Genomic DNA, 8,552 nt, shown 5'->3' on the forward strand with positions numbered 1-8,552 from the left:
CTGCAGTTGTGTAAGGCTTGGTGAATATTTGGCATGTGACTCACCTCCTCTTGTATCTTATTTTTTTTTAATATCGTTGATGTTATTGTTCATTTTCTTATTGCTCTTATCAGCCTCTGATCTTTGCCTTTTGTGCCTCCTCTCTGGCCACCTGCAGGGAGGGCAGAAGACAGAGGCAGGGGGGGGAGCAGTGTGGTTTGGAGTCCTGGTGAAAGAACTAAACTGGAGAGTACCATTCCTAAACCATGACACTGTTTTTCTCCCTTTCTCTGCTCTGTTCTGCCCAAAGAAGTGAGGGCAAGACCTTCCCTGCCTGGAGGACCCTCTGCTGCCCGTGGTTCCTCCAGGGAGCTGGTGTGATGGGGCAGCTCTGCCAGGAGCCGATGGTGGGGAGAAGGAAGAGTTAAGAGAATCCCAGCCTTGTAGCCATATCCAAGGTAAACCTTACAGGCACCCTGGTCCTGGGAAACAGCACGAAGCACAGGGGCCTGCTCCCTTCTTCAGTCCTGTGCTAGCCTGGCATAAGGATGAAGGCAATCCCCCAGCACTGTGGTTTAGGAATTGTATTACCCAATTCAGTATTCCTACTGAACCACTCCTAACCACAAGCCATGTGAACACTCTCCCCTCCCACTCCCCCTGTGGAGGGATGGAGAGGATAATTGGAGGCACATAGAGTAAGGATCAGGAGCTTAGATAAGAACAATTTACTGGAAACAACAGTGGAATGGGAAAAACAAGTAACAGTTAACAGTAACAGAGGGAACCAGCACTACCCCACTGCTTCAACCACCAGACTTAGTGGAATGGAAGAGAGCCCTTCCCCCATCCCTGGAAAATGATGTGAGATGGTATATAACAACCTCTGTATCCTAGCCATGCCCCTTCCTGGCTCCTGCAAAAATTAACCCTGTCCTGGTCACAACCATGAAATTACCCACCTCTTACTCTATACCACCTATGTCATGCCCAGGTCCTAAACCTTCCAACTCTGTATGTGTGTATATACATACATATATACATACAAGCCCAGGTATCATTTCCATAGTCAATGGCCGTCCCTCCAGGATGGCTGTTGAGTTAATTTAATCCATAACTGGATTCTATCCATCCTAGATGCCTTCCAGGGCAGGAGGGCTGCTGTGCTGCGGGGTGGTGGCAAGCTGCATCAGGAGCTCCTGAGTGGTGTATCTGGAGCAGCCCATCCTCATTGTCCATGGTACTTGTGGCATACAGTGGCAGTGTCATTCAGCAAGCAATATTATACTTACAATGCAACATTACAGACTGTTCTCACCCAAAAATCAAATCCCCATGAGGTACATGTCACAATTCCCCATCCCTCTGCGTTGCCCACTGAGTGCATCCAAATCCTTGACCAAAAACAATCCTATGGATGGCGTTTCCTTTGCTTGACCCAAGACTAATCCAAACTGTCTTCCCTAACATATTCTTTATAGGCACCACCGGGACTTTATCCCCTGTTACAGTATGTAAGGAGTCTGATTGGGCAGAACGAGCTTGATTGGTGCATCCTCTAGAGTGTTCACTGACCAGGTGCCTTTGCTAAATGTAGATCCCAGTGTTTGAAAGTCCCGCCACCCACTGCTTTCAATGTGGTTTTCAACAGTCCATTGTGCCCTTCAACTTTCCCAGGGGCTGGTGCAGTGGTGTAAGACACAGGCTGTGTCTCCAGCTATCCAATGGTTGTTTCCACCATTGTCGGCACAAAGCTCTTACCTTCCAGGTTTGCAGGAGTGTGATGTAATCAATGTGCCAGGCCTTCCCAAATTTATATTTTGACCATTGTTCCCCATACCACCGGGGCTTCACCTGCTTGGCCTGCTTGATGGCAGCACGTGTTTCATAGTTATGGATAACCCATGAGGTAGTGTCCATGGTTAAGTCCACCCCTTGATCATGAGCCCATTTCTCTGTTGCATTTCTCCCCTGATGACCAGATTAAGGCATCACAGACCCACTGAGCCAGAAATAATTCACACTTGTGTTGCCAGTCCAGATCTATCTGAGAGACTTTGATCTTGGCAGCTTGATCTACCGGACCAATATTGTAATGCTCCTCAGTAACCTGACTCTCAGGTACGTGTCCATCTGCATGATGGACTTTCACAGTCAACTTCTCTACTCGAGCAGTGATGTCTTGCCCCAGTTCAGCAGCCCAGATGGGTTTACAGCTGTGCTGCCACTTGGTCTTTTCCCATTGATCCAGCCACTCCCAGAGAGCATTTGCAACCATCCACGAGTAAGTGTAGAGGTAGAGTGTTAGCCATTTCTCTTGTTTGGTGATATCTAAAGCCAGCTGGATGGGTGGCTTTCAGCTCTGCAACCTGACTCGATCCACCTTGTCCCTCGATAACTTCTGTGACTCACTGTGTGGAGCTCCATGTAGCAGCTTTCCATTTCAAATGTATCCCTACAATAGGGCAGGAACAAAGTGAGCATATCGCTTTTCATTTTTGGGCAGCTGATTGTATGGTGGGGCCTCCTTAGCATGTGTCATCTTCTCTAATGATGATGATAGTCCAAAATTTTCGCCTTTGGGCCAGTTTCCAATGACTTCCAAGATTCCCGGGCAATTGGGATTTCCTATCCAAGCTCGCTGTGTGATTAGATTGATCCACTTACTCTACGTGGCATCAGTCGCACAATACGTGGAAGGGATTTTTCTTTGAACCTCCAGCCCAGCACTGGCAGTCAGGGTGCCAGGAGGAGCTGTGCTTTGGTGCCAATCACTTCTGAAGCTGCTTGAACTCCTTCATAAGCACCTGGTTGGTGTGGTGTTGCTAAAGTTGCACTGTTATGGTAGTGATCAGTACCTGTTAGTCTTCGACCCCCAGCAGTCCCACAGCAGAAGGATCCCCTGAGAGGCCAGGTGGAGATATTCAGCTGCCTAATTTCCTGTATTCACAGCACTTATCCCAAAAGCCCAGTGATGCCCTTTTGGGTCCTTGAAATACCTGCTCCTGAGGTAGCCTGTGCCAAGGATGCAGGTCTTCTAGGCCAGTCACGATGGAGTGTTTTTGCCATTCATTCCCAGAAAAGCTCTCCTTCAGCTTCTAGTACAGACAGCTGTTGGAATCTCCCTGTCACTCCAGAAATAGAGATGGATTCTGACCCTACGTATCTTGATGGCATCAGGGTACATTGTGCACCAGTGTCAACTAAAGCCTTATACTCCTTTGGATCTGATGTGCCAGGCCATCGGATCCACACGGTCCAATAGATCCAGTTGTCCCTTTCCCCACCTGGCTGGTAGGCAGGGCCCCTTTAGTCTTGGTCAGGGTATTCATTGCTCATATCTTGTAACTATGATCTGGAGGTCCCTTCAGAAGGATCAGAAGTGCCTGAGCTGATCCTCAAGGATATGATTCTGAGGTCACTGTCTGGGCTCAGCTCTCACTGAACATTTTAAATTTCGGATAGTTCAGTGTCATGGTGCATTTAATGATTTTGCAAGTACCCACCGCCATCTGGTGGAGGTGTTGAAAGACAACACTGAAAAGCCGAGAACAGTTTTTTGTCCTGGTGACTTTAGTGTGTGTTCAGTTGGTGGAGATGTCCGGTTTTTGATCTTGGTTATGCAACAGTGAAGCTTCATGTACTTGGGAAGGAAAGTGAATAGCTCTAGTGTTGGTGGTGCACTTTATAGGCATTTTATTGTATGCTAAAGAAAGGGAAAGTCCAGCCTGGGCTCTTTCTTTTGAAGCTGGGGTCTGAGAAAGTGAAAAAAACGTGATGGTACGTGGAGCTGAGAGGGAAAGCACATAGCACCAGTAGTGTATTTGGTGCAGCGTGGGAGGTGAGAGTTGAAGCAGAGCCAGCAACAGCTTTCTCACCCAAGGCCTTTCGTGAGCGAGATTTTTGCAGCATGTTTTTATTTTTGGAGCTGGGCTCTGCAATACTGAAAGAATGAGATAGTACATACAGTTGAGAAGGAATAAAAAAGACAAGTGCTGGGCATCACCTTCCCCCTGGAACCTGTAAACTGCACAAAACACATTGGTGCCATGCTTTTTTTTCTTTCTAGAAAGCACAGCCTCACTTTTTTGCTCTCTTGCCGAACCTAGCTCCAAAATTTTAATCCAGCCACAAAAGGTGATGTCAATCTCTTTGTTTTGGGAAGGCAAGAACCCAGTCCCAGTTTAGATGGTTCAAATGGTACACTGCCCAAGAAGCTGGGTAAAGGCCAGCAAACAGCTTTATGTCCTGTCACCTTTCTTGTGGGAGCAGTCCCTGGATGCATTCCAATTTTGAGTTAGAATCCCAATTTCAGAGATAGACTACAGTAAATTATGGCAGTACTTCAGTTTTGACATGGTAAGTACCTAGTGCCTGTGTTGGTGATGCAGATGACAGGGTGGCCAGTGGAAGTAAAGGCCAGGAACAGCTTTCTCTCCTGGCACCTTTTGTGTGGGCCCAATCTGTGAATGTATTTAGTTTTGGACCCTGGATCAAGCTGTACAGCTGGCTCTCCTGAAGTGTATGGCAACACATTTATTTTGGCAAGAAAAGCAGGTATCCCCAGTGCTGGAAGTGGAAGTGATAGGCTGTCAAGAGGAGGTAAAAGCCAGCAACAGCTTTCTGTCATGGTAACTTTTATGTGACAGCCATCCCTGGACATATTCAAATTTTGGATTTGGAATCCAATTTTTTGCAAGTGGCTCATGAAAGTAGATGACAGTGCCTTTCCTTGGTAAAGGCAAGCACCTAGTTCCAGTGTTAGTGGTGCAAATGACAGCATGCCCGGAAGAGATAATAGCCACAAACACAGGGGCTAAGTGCTTGCCAAAATAAATTTACTGCCATTCTTTTCAGAAGCTCAGCTCTGAAATTTGGATCTGGGCTTTTAAACCGATTACATCTGGTGTTTGCTCAAGCACAAGAGGAGGCACCACAGAAAGCTGCTGCTGGCTTTATCTCCTCTGGACACTGTCATCTGAACCACCAACACCGAGGCTGCTTTCCTTTCCAAAATACATCTACTTCCAGAATTTTCAGGAGTCCACCTCAGAAATTTGGATAATACCTCCAAAACTGAATACGTCTGGAAATTCACATACTTTCGCCATCACATAGATCTTGTACCTAAACTAAAAATATCCAGCAAAAGCCTTGGTCACGATAGGTGCCAGCTGAGAAAGCTCTTGCTGGCTCTGCATTTGTCTCATACTCCTGGAATTTCAATACATGTCCTGGAGCTTTGCACTTTTCCTTCTCAGCTGCATGTAACATCACATTCTCTCGGTCTCACAGAGCTCAACTCCAAAACTTACAACTTCTATCAACTGCTCCCACAAAAAAAGTCCTATTACAAAAAAGACAGTGCTGGGCATCACCTTCCCCCTGCAGCCTTTAAACTGCACAACACAACACTGGGGCCATGCTTCTTTCTTTTCTGCTCTGTGCACCCTCATATTTTTGCTCCCTTGCAAAGCTCAGCACTGGAATTTTAGCAGGGCCACAAAATGTGTTAGGAGAGAAAAGTTACCGGCTTTCACATTCACAGTGACATTCACAGCAAATGCATAGAATGTGATAGGCTGTCAAGAGGAGGTAAAGGCCAGCAACAGCTTTCTGTCATGGTAACTTTTATGTGACAGCCATCCCTGGACATATTCAAATTTTGGATTGGGAATCCATTGTGTGTGGCACACAGTGAGGCAATGAACTTTCCTTTTCCAGCTGTATGCCCTATCACATTCTTTCACACTCCTAGAGATCCTGTACCTAAACTGAACATACCCAGCAAAAAAAATTCTCAGTCACAACAGATGTCACCTGAGAAAGCTCTTGCTAGCTCATCCTTTAATTCATACCCCTTGAATTACACCACACACCCTGGAGCTATGAGCTCTCCCTTTCAGCTGCCTGTGCCATCATATTCTTTCAGTCTTGCAGAGCTCTGCTTCCAGACTTAATACAGCCAGCAACCACTTACATACAGATGATTTTAGAACAAAAATTCAGCACTGGCCTTCACCTTCCCTTTGCAGCCCGTAAACTGCACCACACACACAGGTCTTTGCTCTTTCCTTTCAGCTGTATGTACCCTCAGATTCTTCCACTCCTGCAAAATCTGTATCCAAAATAAAAAAAATTCAGCGGCTGCTCCCGCAGAAGAGGTCCTAGAAGAAAGAGCCAGTGATGGACTACACCTTTTTTTTTTGGCAGCCTATAAACTGCACCACCATCAGCACTGAGACTATTCTCTTTCCTTTCTTTTACTCTCACAGAGTCAGGATCCAAAACTGAAGGCCTCCACGAAATACTCTCACACTAAAGGTGCCTGGACAAACAGATGTTGGTTTTTACCTTCCCATTGTCACCATTCAGAACTCTACCATGTGGTGCTGAGCACTTGCTGAACTGTTACATGGACCTCAACACTCTCCAAGACACACAGTGTGCAGATCCAAAGTTCAAAATTTCTAGACACTATGGCAAATAAAATGTGCCAGAACAAAAAGACATACATTTATTTTGGAAGGCAAGCAGGTATCTCCAGTGTTTGTGGTGCAGATAATAGGCCACTGAGGGGAGGTAAAGGCCAGCAACAGCTTTCTTTCATAGCACTTCTTGTGAGGGAGCAGTCCACTTTCAGGAGCCCATCACCAAAATTTGGAGGTTGCCTCCAGTGTTGAAAATGTCCACCAGGGATTGCTCTAACACAAAAGTTCTCAGGAAAGAAAGATATTGCTGGTTTTTACCTCCCCGGAGCAGCAGCACCACGAAGAGGGCTGGATGCTTTCCTTAACAAATAAAGGCACTGTCATTGTCTTTTGGGATCCCACCTCCAATATTTGGATACCAGTTATGAAACGATATGCCCAGAGATCTCTGTCAGACAAAACTTTCCAGGACAGAAAGCTCTTACTTCCCTATGCATCCTAGGAAACCCTGTCATCTGCACTACCAACACTGGGTTTGGCTCTTTTCTTCCTCGGGAAAGATAATGTTATCCTTTTCTTTCTTTTTTTTTTTTTTTAGGTGGCTGATTCCAAATTTCAGTGGTGGACTCCTGACAGAAAATGACAGGGCATTAACATGGGAATGAAAAACACCTCATTCCAGTGTTCCAGGTGCAGATGACAGGCTGACCATGAGAGGTAAATGCCAGCTAGAGCTTTCTCTCCTGGCACCTTAAGCATTCAATCCCTGGGCGTACCCAGTTTCTGTTCTGGGCTCCTCTATGAGGAAAACATAACACAGGAGAAGCCATGTGTCATGGACTGAACGGATGCTTCATACAGAGTTTGTCAGAGAAACCCACCCAGTGAGCCACAAGGGTTAGAAAGGCTTTATAGGAGTAATTGTACCTTTATAAATCTCGACTGCTTTATTTAAATTGATGATGATAATGATTAGATAAAAATGTAAAAAGATAAAAACACAAAGTGGCAAAAAGGCAAAAGGCTTTTATCAGAATCATTTACTACACAAACTACTAATATAGTGCACTATTTATTCAATCAATAATGTCATAGATAGCTTAATAAGTATCAAACAAAGATTGATATTACTCACCTATACCCATATACATACCCATACCCACACCCCCCTACTCACTCATACCCCATTACCACCCATACTGTGGACAGATTTTCACTCAGCCTTGAGAAGTATCCCTGATGAGCATCCCCACCCGAGGGAAGGATCTTCATGTCCGTAAGGGAGATATGCTGGAAATCCCCGCTAGTAAAATAGTGGGACCAGTCTTTTATACTATGAAGGGGTTGACTGTGAGTCCTACAACTAGATTCTGTGTTGTCCTGCCTGCTTAGCATTTGAATTAGATGTTACCAGTTCTTCAGTTTCTTCTGCTCAAAACTTCTTGTCTCTCACTTTCCTACCAGGGTCTTACATGTCCCTGGTGATGCCCACCTCAGTCAGGGGAAGAACACTCTCGTGATGGATCTAATTTAAGAGAGTTGGGTCAGCAGTCTTCAACACTAAAACCAGTGTTACTTTTCTTAATCCATCACCAATAATTTGTAAATAAGACAAAGAATGGGTTCCTCAGAGTTTACTCATCCCTCCTGAACTGAACAGCACTGGTGCCTTTGCCTCTCATAACACAGTTGCTCATTCCTCAGGTGCCCCACTGCCAGTCCTGTGCTCCCAGGAACAGGAGAGCTGCATAGCTTCATCTCTGCCCATTACAGAGACAGATAGACCCCCTCTGGAGTTGTCTCTGTGCAACTCTGCATCCTGCATTCCCCACTGCTTTCTGCTCTCCCTGTTTTGCTGACTGGTTTGTAGGTCTGCTTCATATGTAAGTTTTTATACATATGTATACCTATGCCACCTTATGGCACATGGAATCTCATTGGAGAGGCGGAAAATCAGGTAGATGCAGCAAAAACACTCTCATCTTTGAAGAAGTCATAAAGGTCAGAATGGACTCTGCATTTAAGAGTGAGAGAGGGTCTCCAGAAGGAAAGAAACATGAAATTATCCACTTAAATGTTCCTGCTTCAATGGACTACTTGGGGGGAGGCGGGGGGAAAAAAGAAAAAAGAGGAGAGCTCAAG

This window comes from Empidonax traillii, unplaced genomic scaffold, assembly GCF_003031625.1.
Source record: "Empidonax traillii isolate 1590-97213 ecotype Southwest subspecies unplaced genomic scaffold, ASM303162v1 scaffold1369:size125476, whole genome shotgun sequence".
Classification (NCBI taxonomy): domain Eukaryota; kingdom Metazoa; phylum Chordata; class Aves; order Passeriformes; family Tyrannidae; genus Empidonax; species Empidonax traillii.